The sequence below is a fragment of the Mastomys coucha genome, unplaced genomic scaffold (assembly GCF_008632895.1).
Source record: "Mastomys coucha isolate ucsf_1 unplaced genomic scaffold, UCSF_Mcou_1 pScaffold15, whole genome shotgun sequence".
NCBI classification, from domain to species: domain Eukaryota; kingdom Metazoa; phylum Chordata; class Mammalia; order Rodentia; family Muridae; genus Mastomys; species Mastomys coucha.
In genome coordinates, this window is record NW_022196897.1 from 142,362,273 (window position 1) to 142,381,950 (window position 19,678).

General features: G+C 50.5%; 1 protein-coding gene across 12 annotated transcripts in view; it reads left to right on the forward strand.

Annotated features, from left to right (window-relative positions):
- Epb41l1 (erythrocyte membrane protein band 4.1 like 1) overlaps positions 1-19,678 on the forward strand; it is a 124,176-nt gene that overhangs the window by 40,145 nt on the left and 64,353 nt on the right. The window contains exon 1 of one of the 12 annotated variants that reach the window (XM_031372497.1): positions 16,233-16,433. The exons of the other annotated variants lie outside the window; for them this stretch is intronic. The gene's annotated coding sequence lies outside the window, so the exon portion shown is untranslated. Of the gene's footprint in view, positions 1-16,232; positions 16,434-19,678 lie in introns of those variants that run through there. 12 annotated transcript variants of the gene reach the window in all.

The following is a 19,678-nucleotide window of genomic DNA, read 5'->3' on the forward strand; positions in this document are numbered from 1 at the left end:
TTTTTTTGAGACAGGTTCTCTCGTTTTTACTGAACTGGGACTTTACTGAATGGGCTAGCCTAACTGACCAGCGTGCTTACAAGGATCTGCCCGGCATCCTCCATCTCACAGTTGCTAGGATTAGAGCATGTGTCACTGTCTCCAGCTTTTATGTAGGTTTAGGGATCCGAATTCAGATCCTCATACTTTTAAGGCAAGTGCTTGATCGACTGAGCCATCTCCTCTGCCGCATTAGTACTTATTTGAAACCCCCCGTTTCTTGTATCCTATCAATCATGTGGTGGGAACTAGGGCAGATACTTGATCTCTGCGATCTCGTTCTCTCTCTGTATCAACCGGGTATAGCAGGTAAAATCATCCCCAGTTTATAGCTGACAAATAAAAAGCTCAGAGAGATTGCTTATTTGCTCAAAGCTGAACAGCTCAGAAGCCTCAAGGCAGAGTTGAGAGCTGGCTGCTGCCCAAAGCCTGCTTCTAATTGTCGTGAACTGCTGCCTCCCTGCGGCCTCAGCTCCACCTGTCTGGGCAGTTTTGTGCCTCAGTGGTGCTGTTTCTCCTTCCCGCTCATATTCCCACCATTTTCCTGCCTCTCCTGTGTTCATGCTCGCTGGAAACCCTGCACAAGTCTCGTGAAAGCCCTTTGACTGCCAGGACGGTTTTGTGTGCTGGAAACCGACAGAGCAAGGCCTGTAATTTGCTTTCTAATCATAGACCTCCAGATTCATAGTGGCTGCCGGGATCTCCTACCACATCATGTGGCCACCAGCTTGTGGCTCCTCAAAGAACCAGCCCTGGCCAGCTCCTTGGGGACAGGGACACTGTATTCCCACGAAGAGTCAGGGGAGGGCTCAGCCCACCTAGTTGGGGTTCTCCTAGCTCTCAGATTCTTGGCAACAACATAAGATTTTCTCTTGAAAATTCTGTAGAAAGATTCCACAGCACTTGCCCTTCTCTGACTTTCAAAACTGTCAAAGCGAAATGTCCTAAAGTTTGAGTGATTTTGTGGATTTCCAGTCATATGAGACAGCCTTAAAATTTGCAGGCTGGCTGGCATCTTCTTTTTTCTTTATATTGTGGAGAATTCCAAACGTATAGAAAAATAGAGAGAATAGCATAATGAAAAGCCACCATACACAGCCCTTCTAGCCAATGGCACAGAAGATGGGCTTTCCTGCATTCATAGCTCAAATCCACACAGAGACTGAATACACATCCCTTTTCCCATGGCTGCATTAAAAGGTAAGGGCCAGTTGATTTTCAAAGAGAGCCAATGGCAAGAGCATGCATTCTGGTGTCAGACACAGTTGTTCAGATTCACAGAGCTGGGTATCGTTGGGCAAGTTAGTGATCAGTTTATTGTCTGTAAAATGGGTATAGAAATAGAAGTGCTTACCTCGTAGATGTCATGGTTGTGAGCATTATGTAAAGATAAAGTAGCTGTCTGGGTTTGCTTGGTCTGGAGACTGGGCTTCCTGTACAGCAGGGTGGCTTAGAACTTCCTATGTAGCTAAGGATGTCCTTGAATTTCTGATCCTTCTGCCTCCACCTCCTAAATGCTGGGATTATAAGTATGCACACTATGCCCAATTTATGCTAGCACTGAAACCAGGGCTTCAAGCCTGGTAGGCAAGCTCTCTGCCAACTGAGCTACATTCCAGCCCTAGTTTGTGCATTTTAAAAAAAGATTTATTTATTTATTATATGTAAGTACACAGTAGCTGTCTTCAGACACACCAGAGGAGAGCGTCAGATCTCATTATGGGTGGTTGTGAGCCACCATGTGGCTGCTGGGATTTGAATTCAGGACCTTCGGAAGAACAGTCAGTGCTCTTACCCGCTGAGCCATCTCTCCTAATGCATTTTTAAGAGTTTTCTTGTTTTCGATGCTTGTTTGTTTTTGGTTTGTGTGTGTTTCTAGGGATCAAACCCAAGATCTTGCGCCTCTAGACAAGTACCCCACCATTGGTCTAATCCCCAGGCCTATTGCTATTAATGCTTTTCATTATTGCTTTAAATATTAAATATTCTTATAGTTTTGGTTGTGAGCCCAGCCTTTAACGGCTGAGCCATCTCTCCAGCCCGATATTAAATGTTCTAGTGAGAAGAAGCCATGTATTTTAAAAGTACAAAAATAAGGTGGATTCTACTAGAACTGAAACCCTAGGATTTGGCTCCATTTTTTGTCCCAGTCAGCATTTAGTCCTAGGCTCAAGAAAAGGTCGCCACAGCCAGAGCCTATGCCCCAAATGTGGAGGCTGAGAGCAGGCCCAGCGTGGGGGCCATGCAGGCTGGCCCCACCTCTTTACTTTTCTTCCATCTGTCCCCTGTGGGTGCAGTGACCCCCCATGAGAGGGGCAGGCCCAGCTGGAAGAACCCAGAGGTGGTGAGCAGCAACACTGCGGGATGTCATGTTGCTAGGAGACCTGAGGAGGCAGCAGGACCCATTGCCAGAGGAGGGAGGGAATGATGGTGGGTTGATGAGGGGATGCAGGGCACGTGGCTCCGGATGGGCTTTTGTAGGGTTCTGGGTGGAGATGGTGGTGCAACCATTGGGATCCTTGCCAGGAATGGAGGCGGGGAAGGGACAGAGACTCTGGAGAGCCCGACTCTTTCTGTAGACTATGGGCTGAGGACAAGCTGCTTGGATCGTCCGGCTTCCTGCATGTCAAAATCAGACCAGCGTTGGCATCCTGATTCAATGTGTGGCTCTAGAAAGTTATGTTTCCTGGGCTCCGGTCAGGTTTTTCATCTTCAGGATGGGTTCTAGCCACTCCACGATGTGGTTTCCAATGTGACCTACAGGGAGCAAGAGCAAGTGCAGACGTGGCTTTGCCACCATGCCAGCATCTATCATCATTGATTTTTCCATTGCTGTCAAATGAAGGAACTGGAGTCCCTCTGACCTGGCTGGCTTCATGGGCGTGGAGCCCTGGAGGGGGACTTCCACTGTAGGCTTGTGTCAGAAGATGATGGAGACCTGCTGGCGGGGTTCCCAATTAATGACACTCCAGGGAGTGGCTGAGAAGGGCAGCAAAGTTCAAAAGCAGAGAGGAGCTGCAACAGGGGCTCTGTTGAGATCCCAGGAAGGGCTTTGAATAGTTCTAGCCAGAAGCTATGAGTGTGAGTGGCCAGAGATGAAGGTGCAGACTCTCTAATACTTGTCCACATGTTTGGTGCAGAATAAGAAAAACAAAGCCCAAAACAAGCAAAGTGAAACGATCCCATTGGGATGAAAAAAAACCCTCTGGTAACATTAAAAAGTTACATATTTTAAATCATGAGTGCCAGGCGGTGATGCTGCACACCCTTGATCCCAGCACTTGGGAGGTAGAGGCAGGTGTATGTTTCTTTGAGTTCAAGGCCCGCTTGGTCTACTGAGCCAGTTCCAGGACAGCCAGGGCTACACAGAGAAACCTTGTTTTAAAAAACTAAACCAAACCAAACAAACCAAACAAACAAAAGCAGGAAGAGCTGAATTTGACCCTGGAACCATGTTTTTTGTTTTGTTGTGGTTGTTCATATGTTTTTTAAAAGCTGGGTGTGGTGACATGTGCTTGTAATCCCAGCACTGAAGGTCCAGAGACCCTTGGGACTTGCTGGCCAAGCAGTCTAGTCTATCTGAGGATTCCCAGGCCATTGAGAGACCTGGATACATACACACACACACACACACACACACACACACACACACACACACACACACACTTGCTGGCCAACCAGTCTAGTCTATCTGAGGATTCCCAGGCCATTGAGAGACCTGGATACATACATACATACACACACACACACACACACACACACACATACACGCATACACGTTGACACATAGAAACCATTTATATATATTAAAAAAAAAAAAGATTTAGTATGTGTGCGTGTGTACCCACAGAGGCCAGGAGGGAGCACTGGATCCCCTGGGACTGGAGTTTCCAGTTGTTGCATTGCCTGAGGTGGGTGCTAGGGACTGAACTGAGGTCCTTTGGAAGAGCAGCACCTACTCTTAAGCAATGAGCCATCATCGCTCTGGCCCAAAATGATTTTCTAGTTGAACGTGATGGTTCAGGCTTGTAATCCCAGTTCTTGGGTGGCTGAGGTGGGAGGATTACAAATTTGAAGCCAGCCTGGGCTACAGAGTAAGGTCCTGCCTTAAAAAAAAGTGTTTTTTTTTTCATTTTTTAAATTTATATACACACGTGTTCTGTATCATTTGGATATGTTTATATTTTGTAGCTGCTTGATGTTCATCTGTATTATAGCTATGATCACTTAGCAGCGTATTAGATCTTCATCATCATTTTATATGTGTATGTGACATGTGCATGTTCTGTGTGTGTGGGGGGGTGATATTTGCACACATATGTGTACATGTAGAGGCCAGAGATTGGCATTGTCTGTCTCCTGCTGTCACTCCCACTTTTTTTTTTTTTTTTGAGACGGGGGTCTCTTCACTGAATCTGGAGCTCTCCAGTTGGCTGGCTGGACTGGCTGGCCAGCACATTCTAGGTATCTAGCTACTTCTGCTCTCCATTTTCTTGTCAACGTCCAAATTGGTTCAGTCTCCTAATGCTCAGTCCTTGCTATCCAGACCATGGTAGGTAGAAAGAGCTGAGGTCACAACAGCTACCCCAAGGGAACTTCCACTGGCCTTGCAGGGCTGGAAGGACTGGGCCACAGGGCTTTACCTGTGCAGTTGGACTGCCTTGGCTCACACTGGCCAGGGGAGATTGTGCTGGTCTGTTGCTCCAGTCTGGCTGCTCCTCTTCACACCTGGTACCCTTTTCTCTGCTGTGATGCTGGTCCTAGCCTGGTATGATAAGCATGGTCCATAATCCAAGCCATCCATCCTAGAGGTTGGCATGGCTTCGCTGGCCAGCTTGACAGACTAGAGCATTCACATGGTGGGCAGTGATCCGTGGGAGCTGGTGGGGGCAGTTGTAGCTCTAACAGTAGAACTACCCTATGTACTGTCACCTGTCCTCTGAAAATAACCCTGGTCTGTTTCAAGTGACCATACTGCGAGGAATCCGAAGGTACAGCCATTGGCTTGGTTATTAAAGTGGGAGTGGGGGGTGAGTTGGGATGGGATTTGGGGAGCCTCTTTATTGGTTGGTCTCTGAGCCAAGGATTTGGAGTGGGGCAGGGATGAGAGGCAAGCCAGGTTCTGCTCCTTCTGTTCTGCAGAGCTAGGGACAATCTGTCTGTTTGGGGGGAAGCAGCAGAGGGGGCAAGGTTTCAGGACTACATGCTCATGTAGAACTCTGGAGACAGCCAGCCACATTGGGACAGGTTCTGGGGGGGAAGCAGCAATGATCCAGTGTTCAACAGTATTCTGCCAAAGTCCATTTCAAATCTTCCTTGGTGGACTCTTTTACTGCAGGATAAAGATTTGCAAGTTTGAGGCTAGCCTGGGATATAGGATGTGATCCCATCTCAATACATATAACAAAAGTGAAAAGGTATATATCTTTCCAATGTGTGCATACATAGAAAGAGTTTCTTTAAATTAGATAGGAATACAACAGAGAGAGAGAGAGAGAGAGAGAGAGAGAGAGAGAGAGAGAGAGAGAGAGAGAGAGACTTACCATTGTTGATTAAAGAACACCTACGCCAATGTTTCTAACTATTCATGGACCCAAAAGGTGATCTATGCATGGACTTCAGGGAGTTTCTTGTACAGAGAAACTCTGTCTCAAAAAGTTTGTTTGTTTGTTTCTATTCTTTTTCTTCTTGAGACAGGGTCTTACTTTATAGCCCAGGCTGGCCCAAACTCCCTATCCTCCTGTTTCTGCCTGCCATGTAATGTCCATTGAGTACTTGCTTTAATTAGATATTTTTCTTTTTCTTTTTTTCTTACCCAGGGTCTCACTATGTAGTATCTCTGGCTGTCCTTGAACTCACAGAGATCCTCTTGTTTCTGCTTCCCAAGTGTTGGGATTAAAGGCATGTGCCAGCATGGATGGCTTAGTTGAACATTTTTTCTCCTCCTCGTCCTCCTCCTCCTCCTCCTCCTCCTCCTCCTCCTCCTCCTCGTCCTCCTCCTCCTCCTCCTCCTCCTCCTCCTCCTCCTCCTTCTCCTTCTTCTTTTTCTTTTTCTTTTTCTTTTTATTTCGAGACAGGGTTTCTCTGTGTAGCCCTGGCTGTTCTGGAACTCACTCTATACCAGGCTGGCCTTGAACTCAGAAATCTGCCTGCCTCTGCCTTCCAAGTGCTGGGATTAAAGGCATGTGCCACCACTGCTTGGGAAACATTTTCTAAGATGTGATATATCACCTCTGATAATCCTTAGGATAACCATACAGAACTGTACCAAGGACACAGGGACACAGAGAGATTTCGAGCACTCCCACTGAATGGTTGAGGCAGGACAGAAAGCCTGGTCCCCTGACTCCGGAGCTGTGTGTGGTTCTATGCTGCAGATATCAAATGTTAGCATCCTTCACAATGACAGGAGAACTGAGGGGTACTCTTGACCTGGCTTCCAATTCAGTAGGTCTGGGCGGATTCTGAGCATGCCACACCTGTGAGTTCCAGGTGATTCTGCTGCTGCAGGGGTAACACATGGAGAACCACTGCCCCTCTGCTTACCGAGGGGAAGAAGAGAGGGAGGGAAGACATGGGATTCTTTGATTTCCTGTGTTTGTATGCATGTGTGCATGTGTGCGTGTCACAACAGACATGACAAGGTCAGAGGACAACCTTGCGTTTCCATTCTCACTTCCCACCTTGTTTGAGACAAGTCTCTTTTTTAGCTGTAGTGTTTACCTGGTGAACTGCCCCTCCAGCTCTGGGGATTGACCCGTCTCTCCATCCCCACCCCCATAGATGTGCTCTGGGATTATGGACGTGTGCACCACTTCAATTACAGAAATATATGCCCCTGCCTGGCTTTTACTGGGGTCTGGGGATTTGAACTCAAGTCGTTTGGCTTGGACATCAAGCTCTCTTATCCTTCTCACCTGAGAAATGCATCTTGCTCTCTACTGGACTGGTGTAATGGCTCTCACCTGGCTCCTGACCTCCGCTACCCTGTAGTCATTCCCTATCAGGCACAAACCATCTCTAGCTATATCCGGCCTCTTCTCCAAGTCCTTACCTGTTCTCCTGTTGTCTCTCTTTACTGTGCAGTAGAAGTTTCTGCAACAACCAACTGGTTCAAACCTTCAGAGTCTGCTCTGATAACTGCTGAGGGTATGTGGCTGCAAATTTTACGTTTTATTTCATTTTCTTTGGTTTAACTATAGGTCACATGTGGCTAGCTGCTAGACAGGGCAGGAAACCACTTGGAATGTCATTCAAGGCTCTGATTGGCACTATTTGCCTTTCCAGCCCCAGCCTCAATGCTCAGCACCCCAGGGGCCAAGCCACATGTGCCCAGTTTCCTGCACTTACCATGTCCTTCCCACCCTGCCTGTTTTTGTGCGAGGGTTGTTCTGCAGCCCTGCTTTCAGAGCTCCGTCCAAGGCACCACTTCTTCCTGAAAGCCTTTGACGCCTGCTTTTCTCCAAATTCTTTCTCCTCTAAATTCCTCCAAACATCATCTTTTCCTTTGCATCTTTCCTAGTTTCTGTATTCTACTGCAGTTGGCTGGGGTCCCTATCTTATTTCCTACTGAACTGTGAGCTTTGAGATCATGTGACTGTTTCCCATAGCAAGCGCTTCCTTCCCACCACAGGTCCCTTCCAAGTACACAGAGGAGCTAGATAAATGCCACAGACTTGCACTGGTGCACTGGGAAAGCAAAGATGATAATGTGTCGTTTCTATCCTCTAGCTGCCCAAGCTCCTACCAGTCTGATCCATGCCCAGAGAGCCATGGAAGCCAATGGTTATTTTGGGCAGGGAGATAAAAGTCACAGAGGGCCCTGTTGGCTGAGGGAGTCCAAGCAGGAATGGTTGAAGCAGAAGGCTGTGTTTACACACAGGCATTTTCTCTACCCAGCCTGGCCTGGTACACGTAGATGGGTACATCCAGACATCGGGGCCTGGCTGCCATCTAAAGCTGGGATTAAGTGGTGGTGCAGCGGCTGGTCTGGCCGTCTGCTGTCTGCAGATGGATGGGTGAAGAGAAGGTTGCAAAGACTGCAGAGCAGCACCAGCTTGTGCAAGTGGAATACTGGCTTGGTGGTTCCAGGATGGAGACTGGGAGGGGAGCAAATGCTTGTCAGCAGAGTGATGTACAGCAGGTGAATTTTCGTTTGGCCTGGCTTGGAGGTTCAGGAGGTTTTGCAGATGGGCTCCTGTTTGAATGTAGAGGCAGTTGGAAAGAAACAAAGAGACATTTTGCTATTTTGAGACCCTAATGCTAAGAGTATTTCATGCCACAAAAATATCCAGGTTATAGAAAATGTTTTTCTTACTCAGGCCTTTAATCCCAGCATGTAGGAGACAGAGGCAGGCAGATCTCTGTGAGTTTACTAGCCTAATCTACATAGCGAGTTCCAGGACAGGTAAAGATTGTGAGAACCTATCTCAAAAAAGAAAAAAAGAAAAAAGAAAGGTGGGCTTTTTGGTTTTTCGATACAGGGTTTCTCTGTATAGCCCTGACTGTCCTGGAACTCACTCTGTAGACCAGGCTGGCCTCAAACTCAGAAATCTGCCTGCCTCTGCCTCCCAAGTGCTGGGACTAAAGGTGTGCGCCACCCTCGCCCGGCTGAGGCCCACCTTTCTTGAGCTGGGTAGATACTTTGAAGATACAAGTTAAATCCCTAGGACCCATGTTTTTGGTTTTGTTTTTAAATAAGCCAAACCTAGTGGCCCCGGCTTGTAATCTCAGTGCCAGGCAACAAGAGGCAGGCAGATCCCTGCGGCTGTGAGAGATCCTGTTGTAAAAACAAACCAGGTTGGGCTGGTGAGATGGCTTAGTGCTCTTCCAGAGGTCCTGGGTTCAATTCCCAGCCACCACATGGTGGCTCACAACCATCTGTAGTGGGATCTGATGCCCTCTTCTGGTGTGTCTGAAGACAGCTACGGTGTACTCATACACATAAAATAAACAAATCCTTAAAAACAAACAAACAAACCAGGTAGACAGCATTATACACTCTTGTACATTCATACAGGCCTGCACGGACACTTGTGTGCATGCACAATATGTCAATTATTGAAATCATAACATAGATAAAAAAAAAAATACCCATAAGGGCACCACGAATTGACACGTGCTTTGTGTAACTGTCTCTTTGACAAGACCTAAAACATCTCATCATCGCCACAGTATATTTGTGTTCAGCCAAATGAGTGCAGGATCATCAAGGGGGCAAACACAAGTTCCCGAGTTAGGTGGTCTCGGGCTGAATCTTGGGTCCCCTCTCCATTACCAAAGGAACGCTGGACTAGTGGCTTCAATTTCATCCCCTGTAAAATCAAGGTGGATATGTAATTTCTGCTTTACAGGGGAGTGAGGGATTGAAGGTGGAAAATGTAGGCAAATTGCTAGGCACCATGCCAGCCTGTAGCTGGGGACTCTGACACTCTGCGAGGATGCTGCTGATTGATAGTGGTGCTGCAGCTTCTTCCCACACCGGGACCACAGGCACACAGACAGCTCCTCTCGCTCCCCTCCTCCAGCCTCTGTGTGATGCTCTCTGAGATCTCCTCTGACTGCCAGGACAATGAAATCTCAGCTGACACTTCTGGCTCCTGACAGGCTATGTGGCAGTCTGTATCCAGTCTGTGGGAACTTGGCCACATTTTTTATATTCAGCCCCCATAACATGGTTCCCAAACTCCTAGAGGAAGGCACATTTCCCAGACAGTGGCTGGAAGCATGGGGACCCCAGAAGGAATTGTAGCCAAGGTGAAATTGAGATGCTGGAACTCATCCTTGGGGTGTCCTGACATTCAGGTGGACTCCTAACTCCCCTTGTTTCCTGACCTTTGGCTCTGGGGTGAAGGTGACCAGGTTGTACAGACATGACTACCAAGAAGGGTCCTTGTAGTTTGAAAGATGCAAAGTGGCTTCTCCCCTAAAGTACCAGTGTACCACGGGGCTAAGAGCCTTCTGCAAGTCACATAACCCGTGGCCACTGGGGAAGGTCAGTGCTGTAACTAGCCATAGGGGGGTGTCTCAGGAGAGGATGAGGGAAGCCTTCCTGGTTGATGACTAGAAGAGTGGCCGTGGGGAAGGGAAAATTCATCCAAGCAGAGGGAAAAAAAGCTCATGCGAGAACAAGCCTGTGTCAGACTATTGTACCCCAGGGACCCAGAGCCATCAGGCTGACAGAGCAAAGCGTCTGAGACTAAGGCTGAGGCACGAGGAGAGATCAGGCTGGCCAAGGCCCCAAGAGCCAAGCCGAGGTGAAGTCTTTCATCAGAGAACAGGGTACCGCTGAAGGCTCTTCACTGGGAAGGTGAGCAGAGTCGCCCCTTGATGTGCCCCAGGAAAGCAGCAGCGATATTGCTGTCTGTGCCAAGAGGGGAAGTCCAGCTGTGTCCAGGGCTTGCTTGTGGCTACCAGGACGGCAGTGAGAGCAAGCTTCCTGCCCGAGAAGAGAGGCAGTTTAAGTCAGAGCCCCACTGCGACTACTGAACCCGGATTCAGAAGTAGAGATTGAAGGAGACAAGGGTGTGGCAAGCATAGAAGAGGAGGTGCAGGAAGTGGGGGCGGGGGCTTTCCCTGGAGAGAATACAATCTTGAGGATATGTGTACTTTTTAAAAAAAAAATTAATTTATTTTATTGTATGTGAGTACATTGTTGCTCTCTTCAGACACACAAGAAGAGGTCATCGGATCCTATTATGGATGCTTGGGAGCCACCATGTGGTGGCTGGGAACTCAGGACCTCTGAAAGAGCAGTCGCTGCTCTTAACTGCTGAGCCATCTCTCCATGTGCCCTTGAGAGAGACCAAGGATACCGCAGAGTTAGCTGAAGGGGTCTTACCTGTGCTGGAGGAGGGCATCTGACTGCCAGGCCCCTTTGGTGGATAATGTCCTGTGATCTTGTAGCAGCATTAAAAGGGAATGCTTATAGTACCCCAAGGTTCAGGCTGGTCAAGGCATTGGCAAGGTCATGGGGCTCCTATACTGAAGAATGTCCCCACCCCCACCTTGTTTTTATTCTTTTTTTTTTAGGTTTATTATATTTATATGAGTACATTGTAGCTGCTTTTAGACATACTAGAAGGCATCAGATCCCATTACAGATGGTTGTGAGCCACCATGTGGTTGCTGGGAATTGAACTCAGGACCTCTGGAAGAGCAATCAGTGCTCTTAACCGCTGAGCCATCTCTCCAGCCCTCGCACCCACCTTGTATCAGCTCTTCACATGGGCAGCCCGGCTCCTCCGCCATGCTGTACTAGCTATGAACTACTGAGTGCCTTATTCCCATGGCCTGCCATGCAGCTTTGGGGGCATACACAGCTGTCTACACCAGACTGTACGTGGGAGCATTCGGTTTCCAATCTAGGCCAAGGCTTAAGAGGAGGTGAGACCCTTGGGGACTGCGGTTTGAGGAGACTTCCTAGTAAAGTGGAGGGGAGCAGCTAACAGGTGGGGGTCCACTCCCTGTGTATGTGTGTTTTCTGTTGCTCAACCCAGCTGCCCAACCCAGCCTTCTCCTTCCGCTTGGACCCAGCTGCCCTGCAGTGCCTTCTCGAGAGCGCCAGCAGTGAGGGAGAGCAGCCTTGCCAGGCAGAGCTTCTCCCCAAGCCCGTGGGACACACTGCTTTAGAAACTTTGGCTCCAGTAGCTTCCTCCCTCTGGCCCAGCTCTTAGCTGCCTGGGGCTTAGCTCAGCCCACCCAGGCCCTGTTGCCCTCCGAGGCCAGAGCCAGATGTCTTGCAGATCCCTTGCCCTGAAATACCCTTGTTGTTTGACCTCTGTTTTAATCCAGTGTATTTTAGCTGCCCCTCCTTCAAGATACCTTTTCTCATCTCCAAGAGCCCCGTTAGGACTTCGGAGTATCTAAGCCCAGACTAACCAAGAGAAACACAGTGTGAGCTACATGTGCAAGACATACATACAATTAAAGAGACAAAAAAGCGGCTCACAGATGCTCTTAGTCCCAGCACTTGAGAAGCTGAGGTGGGAGGATCCCCTGAGTTCAGGAGTTCAAGTCCAGATCACTGGGCAACATAGCAAAACGTTATGTCAAACAAACAAACAAACAAAAAATGCCGAGTGTGGCCCATGCCTTTAATCCCAGCACTTGGGAGGCAGACGGAGGTGGATCTCTGTGAGTTCAAGGCCAGCCTGGTTTGTCCAGCCACTGGGTTCAGTGAAGAGACCCTGTCTCAAAAAGGTCAGGTAGAAAACATTCGATGTATTCCACATGCACTAACATACATGTACACCTACATGTAACCGTGCATGGACCACATATAGGACTGAGGTTGTAGCATAGGGATAGAGTGCTTCTCTAGCATGCCTAGCGTGCACAAGATCCTGGGCTGGGTCCCTAAACACACACACACACACACACACACACACACACACATGAAATCATTCTAATGAGATTCTATTTAATCTGATATATCTATAACTTTTAGTTAATTACTTTGTTTTGAGACAGGCTAGTCTCGAACTCTTGATTCTCCTGCCTCCAACTCTCAAGTGCTGGGATTCCATACCAACGTGCCTGGGTCCCATAATATTAAAACAAGGGTTATTGAGATATATAAACGTTCTCTTTAATTTTAATACTCAGACCTCCAACTCCACTATTTGCCTTGCCTTTACAGCAGGTTTCCATTTGTGCGTTTCAGGTACTTGGCAGCTACCGGTGGCCAGCGGCTCCTGCCTTAATTAGCACAGGCCTAGAGGCAAGGGGGAGGAGTCTGAGATGGTTGAGGCTCAGTGTTTGGCCTCAGATGGCTCTCTGGTCACTTTCTAGCCCTGCCATTTATCAGTGGGTGAGCATTGGCACGTCATCAGTCCTCGGAGGCGCAGTCACTTCAGCTGTAAAAAGGATCGGTAGTTTCAGGGCGGAGAATTGTTTCGGGGACTAATCCCATGAATGTGTGTCTAGTGCCAGGCTCAGGGGAAGCGCTCAGCGAGTGGCATGGTGGTTAGTCTTTAGGGCCCTCTGCAGTCCTCACCCATTGGACCTGTTGGAATTCAGGGTCACACTCCCCAGTTCTTCTCTGGAATCCTGGGCTTGCCCCAGGGTAAGCATCTCTGCTTCCGGAAGGGAAGGGAAGATGTTGGGAGGGGGCCTCAGCACCGAAAACAGAGCTCCCTTATCCACCCCCCTACCCCCACCCCCACCCCGCCCCAGGCCCCGTTCCTTCACCAGACCAAGACTCTCCAGGTGATAAAATCTCTTGGGGCCTGAGTTCCTCCTCTGAAAGGTCTGGCGTCTGGTGAAGTCTCTGACCCACCATAGTGGCTGCTTGAGGCTGTTGCTGTGTGCTCTGCCCTCCTCGTGTCCTGGCTTTCTTGGATCTTAGACTTTTACACTTTCAGGTCCCCTCGCTGTTAAAGTTTAAGAGGAAAGACTTTCTCCTCCTTCTTAGGCAGAGCCTACAGGAAGTGCGGTATCCTGTCCTCTCTCTCCTGTGAGCCCCTTCTGAGCTCTCCTCACAGCACCCCAGTAACTGATGGGCAGCAGGGAGTTCCCCTCAACAAGGCTCAGAGAGATCAGCTTGTAGAAGTAAAACAGAAGGAAGAGATCCAGGGCTGGGAGCGGGGGCTGGGAGCGGGGAGCGGCCTCAAGCGCGGTGGGCCCTTTCTCATCAGGGCCCCTGACTTTTCTCTATGGCGGCTTTCATGAGGCATGGTGGTGTGGAATCCTGTGCGTGCCTCAATTTCCCTGCTTGGAGAATGGAAGCAGAAAAGTACCAGGGTAGTGATTTCAGCGATGCCTGCAGAACCGGGGCATCCTTTTGAGTTCCCATGCTGTGTCTTGTTTGTAATTTCTCTGGAGAAATTATGGGGGGAAAGTGGAAGGGTCCAGAGAGCCCACATTACTGTGTAGAGTGACCTTGGCCAAAGCACTCCCTACCCTGGGCCTTGGCTACTTATTTATAAGTTGGGGGGAGAGGTGATGTTAACTCAGATGGTGCTGTGGAATCAAGTACTTTGCAAACTGGAAAGCGCTAATAATAGACCTAGAAGAGAATCACAGAAAATAATGACAAAAACAACAGAAACAGAGACAGACATCATTCTAGAGACAGCCCAGACTCCAGTATGTTGTCCCTGACCGGAAGTGAATTGGGCCCTTTGGGTATGAATCTAAAATGAAGTCTGGGAACATCCTGCTTTGGTCCTGAAGTAGCCTGGGTTGTCCTGGGAAAGTGAGAGGCTCTATGTGGCCAAGGAGGCTGGGAACCAGGCTCTGCCCCAGGGGAGGAATGGGGGTGTGTGTGGCAATGTTGTCTGGGGAAAAGAGAGGGACTGTCTGGGAAAGAGTTAAACTGAGGAATGGGGAGGGCCTTGGCTCTGCAGCCTTGGGAGCTTGAGGTTGAGAAAGCAGAGGAGGAAATGTTAGCTTGGAAGCAAAAATGCCTGGAGGCTGGCAGTGAGCGAGCGAGGCCTCTCCACAGCGGGGGCCCGGGAGCAGCAAGCTCCTCTGATGGCACTCCTGAGTTCGGCAGGTTGTTTCAGTCGTTAATTTGAATAAACATCGCTTGCAAATAGTGTATACCCTTGAGAGTTAGTGACTTGATTGGAGGCCACACTCCTAAGGACCTGTGTGAGGCTCCGTGGGTAAAAGGATGCCTGGGGAGGAAGCCCCGCCCACTTGGCTTAAGCTGATTGGTTTTCCACCTCTTGTCTGGAGTGGGGTTGGCTAGTGTCATTCTGCTCTGGCCTACTCCTGAGACCCTGAGACTAGTGGACAGCGGGCAGCTCCAAGGATAACTCTTGAGACATCCAATGAAGAAGGGACTTGTCCACACTCAAGAAAAGGCCTGGCTTGGAGGTTGAGCATAGTCTATAAGATTCTAGGTGTGGGGCTGCAATCTAATGTTACCTGAAAGGAAGAGGGAGGGAGTGTAGGACACCCCCCCACTTCCTACCTCCCCCATCCTATCCTCTTTACCTCCCCCACTCTCTGCCAAGTGAGGATAGTACAGACACAATTGCAGTGTGTGTGTGTGTGTGTGTGTGCGCGCGCGCGTGTATGACAGAGGGCTCAAGTACTGTGGCCTAGACATTGGCTTGCATATAATAGGTATGCAGGGTTATTGGAGGATTAAAGAAGAACTGAGCATGCCTGGGGCCGATGGTGATGGTTAGGAGTGAGGGTCACATGGGTAGCCATTGTAGAACTGTGGTAACCATGTTTGGTGACCAGGTATGAGTTGCTGCCATTTCTTCCAAGGCTTTCCCCACACACTGGGACCCATAGACAGGTTAAGTCCAAGTCTAATCCTGTCTTCCATGGTTTACAAACGGACCCCTGGAGCATGGTAGTAGCTTGCCAATAGTTCTTGCTGAACCAGTCTTAGAACTAGATTGGAATCCAGGCTCTCTCTTTTCCAAAGTGCTCTGTGGCTGCCAAAGGCTTGGATAAGAGGGAGGTAGGTAACCTGGTGCAACTGGCTTTTTGAGTTGTAGCAGTGCGGCTGGAGTGGAGGAGTAAGGTTTAGCTTGGCTGTGAGCCATGACCTCTGTGGCCCCTTCATAGAACCTGGGAGCACACACCGCCGCATGTCCTTATATATATAGTAAACATCTCTAGTCAGGTCCAACCCCTACAGGATTCCTTCGCTGTTACACTACTGTCATGGTCACCGAGGCACATAGGTACTGGGGAGCACACCCACCCTAGGGACACTCATGCCGGATGATTCCCGGAAGGCAGTTGCCTTGCGGATTCCCTACTGGGAGAAGAACGCTACGTCCCAGGCGGGTTCTATCCCTGCACTGAGCTTGCAGGGGAGTGAAAGGGATCGGTAGGGGAGTGAAGGGGACCTGACTCTGTGGGATGGGAGGCCCACAGAGGCTGAGTCACTTCTGAGTCAGGGATCCTCCTCCTTCTCCCCTCCCCCTCCTTCTCTCCCCGAGCCCCCACTAGGGCTTGGCCCACAGAGCCCGCGAGCGAGCTAGGAAGCGAGGAGGCCGGCTGACCAGGGGCCAGGGCGGAGACGGCCATCTCGTCCCGCAGTGGACCGCTGGGTGGCGGGGAAAGAGCGGAGGAGGCAAGGCAGGCAGCCGAGGAGGCGGAGGCAGGGGCTGGGCGCCGCGAGCGAAGGAGGCAGGCTCGCGGCCGCCCCTGGGCTGGGCGCGAAGGCCGCGGCGGGGGCGGGCCGCGCGGCGGGCGCCAGGCCCGGGGCTGTGGGCACGGTGCCCAGCCCCCGGCGCACGCCGACCGCCGCGGCCGCCGCCGCCGCTGCTGCAGTCGGCATCCATCAGCGGGCGGGGGTGTCGCGGTACAGGCTGCTCCGCAGAGCCCGCCCGCGCCGCCCCGCCCCGCGGCCTGCGGGCCCGGAGGAGCCGAGGGGACCGGCCCTCGCCCAACCGGCCCGAGATGGGGACCCCCAGGCCCAGGTAGGCACGTGGGGACCGGTGATCAGATGGCATGGGGGGACCTGGGATGTGCTACATCTAGGCCCAGCCTCCAGCCGTGGGGGAAGAGAGAGGGGTGAGATTAGGAGCTGAGTCCTAAGGCTGTTGACCCCCTTGGCCAGTGTTGGGGAGACCTTTGCTGGTCCTGTCGCCTCTGCAGCTTCATCAGTGCCAGGAGTCAGAGGTGTCAGCTGGCACCTTGGTGTAGAATGAGCCGTTGCTGGGTGATGGGCTCAAGAAGCTGGCCCACTCTGTTCTGGAAAGCCATCCCAGCTTCCTCCTTTGGTAGCCTAGGGCTCTCTGGTTTTCTTCTCTAGGCTTCTGATGTTACAGGGCAGTATCTTGGCTAGAGGTTGGCTGCTAGGATACTGTTCTCAGTATCTTCCTCATCCTTTGCTTACAGACCCTTTTCTGACTTGCGTTGGCTCCCCATCCCTCCTCCTTTCCCTGCTTGAGCTGGGTGTATGAACCTTACCCCCAGGACGTCTGAGGGTTCAGACTGGCATTGTTCTGACTGGTAGTTGTACCCCCTGATCAGAGATACATGCCTCGTGTGTGCCCATTGTACCTGGAGCCTTCACACTTGGAGAGGTCAAGTTTCCAAGAGGCTGGGGTCTTGCTGACAGGTATAGGTGGTGAGGTGACTCAAGCCACCATGGTATTTATTGGGTGCCAGAGTCACTGACTGGTTGTATGGGCCAGAGAGTCTATGATTTTGGAAAGGCTGAACATGTACCCGGAGAATATTCTGAAGCTGCTGCCTCTCTCTCTCCCGCCAGCCATGGCTCTTGCTTCTTGCTTCCCTCAGAGCTCTGCGATGCATTGGGTGGTGATGGGGTGGGGGAGAACTAACCACGTGTTCCGACCATCACTCTGGATTGGCATGTCACCTCTCCTGCACACCAAGGTGGGAGTGTAAAAGGGCTGGATTTAGGACCTCTCTGGAGCTGTGCTAGGGTCAGCTACTCCATCATCCTGGTCTCCGTGAGCCTTAGGAGCCTTCCAGAATCACAGCAGTTGGATGGTGGCCCCAGAGGCTCCTGTCCTAGGCTAGGGTGTACAGAATAGAAGTGCTGTGTGCCTGCCACCCATCCATGACTCCAGATGGAGCTTGTAGCAGAGGCAGCCTGTACCAGCTTCCAGTCAGTCATGGTGGCCCAGAGAGGCTCTGCCAGTCATGGAGCAGCTAGCTGCTGGTGGCCAGCCTGAGATCCCATGTCCCCAGAAACTGCTACACAAAATTTATGGCTTACAAGCACGTAGTCTCCAGGATTTGGGGGATTCCTTGACAGCAGTCTTGGAGGGGAGCACTGGGGAGGGCTCTGGACCCAGCTCTGTGAGCTTCCTGAAGGGGTTCTATGGTAGAGCCCCACGTGAGGACAAGGCTGGGCCCTATGCTCACGGCGTTAATATAGAGAGGTGGGTAAAGGGTTAGGGAGAGAGACTTGTCCAAGGTCACAGCTCCTGATCGAGAGCCAGAACTACTGCGTTGAGGATTTAAACTTTTTGATTAAAGATTTCTTCCCTGCCCAATGCCTGCTCTCTGGCTGCCATGGTTTGCTCCCTATATAGCAAGCACACTGCCAGAGGATGTACCAGGCTGGAGGCCGTGGCCCCCTTTTAGGAGAGCCCTCACATTGCCTCCCAGCTCTTCTCCCATGAGATGAACAATGGAGACTAGGTCATAAAGGGTTTTGGACCTTCTTGGTGTGTTCAGGATGGAAAGGACTCTTGGGGTATCCAGAGATATTCTGAGCCTGAGGTGACAGGGGCGCAGTGGGGCAAGCGGCAGGGCCAGCTAGCAAGCAGAAGGCCAATCTGACCCCTCCCACCCATACCTCTTTGACTCAGTAGTTCTGTCGACTAGCTGCAGTGGGGAGCTCCAGCCTCACACCACGTCTAGACTTCTCTGCACTCCTTATTAAAGGCACATGATCATTTCATCCTGGAGCAACACTACTGACCGTACAACCCGAGAGACGGTATTTATTGAGCACTTAATGTGTGCCATGCCCTGATAAGTGCTTCACATCCTCTTCCAGTAGCACTATCAGATAATATTATTATACACTTTTAACAGATGAATGGAGGCTTACGGAGCTTGCCGGCCCAAGGTCTCACAGCTGGGAAGTGCCAGGCCGTAGGAGTCCAGAGCCTCTCTCTTTACCATGACGTTATATCTGGGACAGTGTCTGGGAGCACTTGGTTAGTGTCTAGTGGAACCCAGTAATTAGCTGTAGATGAGGGCTGGTCCAGATAGAGAAGCCCATATACCGAGTAGGGTTGAGCCAAGGGTAGCTCTGTGGGCTGAATGAAGCCCTGGTCTTGAGGAGCTGAGTCAAAGAGGTATGGGTGGGAGGGGTCAGATTGGCCTTCTGCTTGCTAGCTGGCCCTGCCGCTTGCCCCCTGCTACATTTGGTAGGGCTCCAACAGCCAGAAGCCACACAGAGGGAAATGTCCAAGCACCGGCTGGGACAGTGTCAGCAGGAACCTGTGCATGACTGGGGGTGGCAACAAGCTGGCCTTGCATTCTTAGTAGGAAGGAGACTTATGGGTAAGAATAGCAACAGCTAACATTTATTGAGCTCTTACTACATGCCAGAAACTATTTTCATGTCTTACGTGTACAACTCCTACATTCCTCACAAAACCCTGTGAGGTAGCGACTTCTCTTCCTCCCACTTTCTAGATCACATTAGTGGCTTACTGAAGGAAGCTAAGGGGTTGGTGAGGCAGGCTGGGTCAGAGCCGCTTTCCTGAGCTTTTACAGACAGACAGACAGACAGCCTGTACCTTCCAGGGTCATCCTCAGTTTTGTTCATTTGGAAGCAGACATCCAATCAGATGTGTGCCATTTCTCAAAAGTCTCAGGTCTTGATGGACAAGCTGGCCATGGTGCACATGTCTGTAATAGCAGAACTCGGAAGGCTGGGGCAGAAGGATTGCCATGAATTTGAGGCTGGCTTGGTATACAGAGTAAGCTCCTTGCCAGCCAGCATTAAGTCATATAGTGAGATTCAGTCACCAAAAACTGAACAAAAAGAAAGGGCCAGCGAGACGGCTTTGTGAGCACAGGGGCTTGCTGGGCAAGCCTGCTGATCTGGGATCTGTCGGCAGTAGAGGGGAGAACTGACTCCTGAAAGTTATCCTTTGATGGCCATGCATGTGCCGTGGTGCCCACACCCACACACCCACGTACACACTAATGATGATGGTAGTGGTGGCGG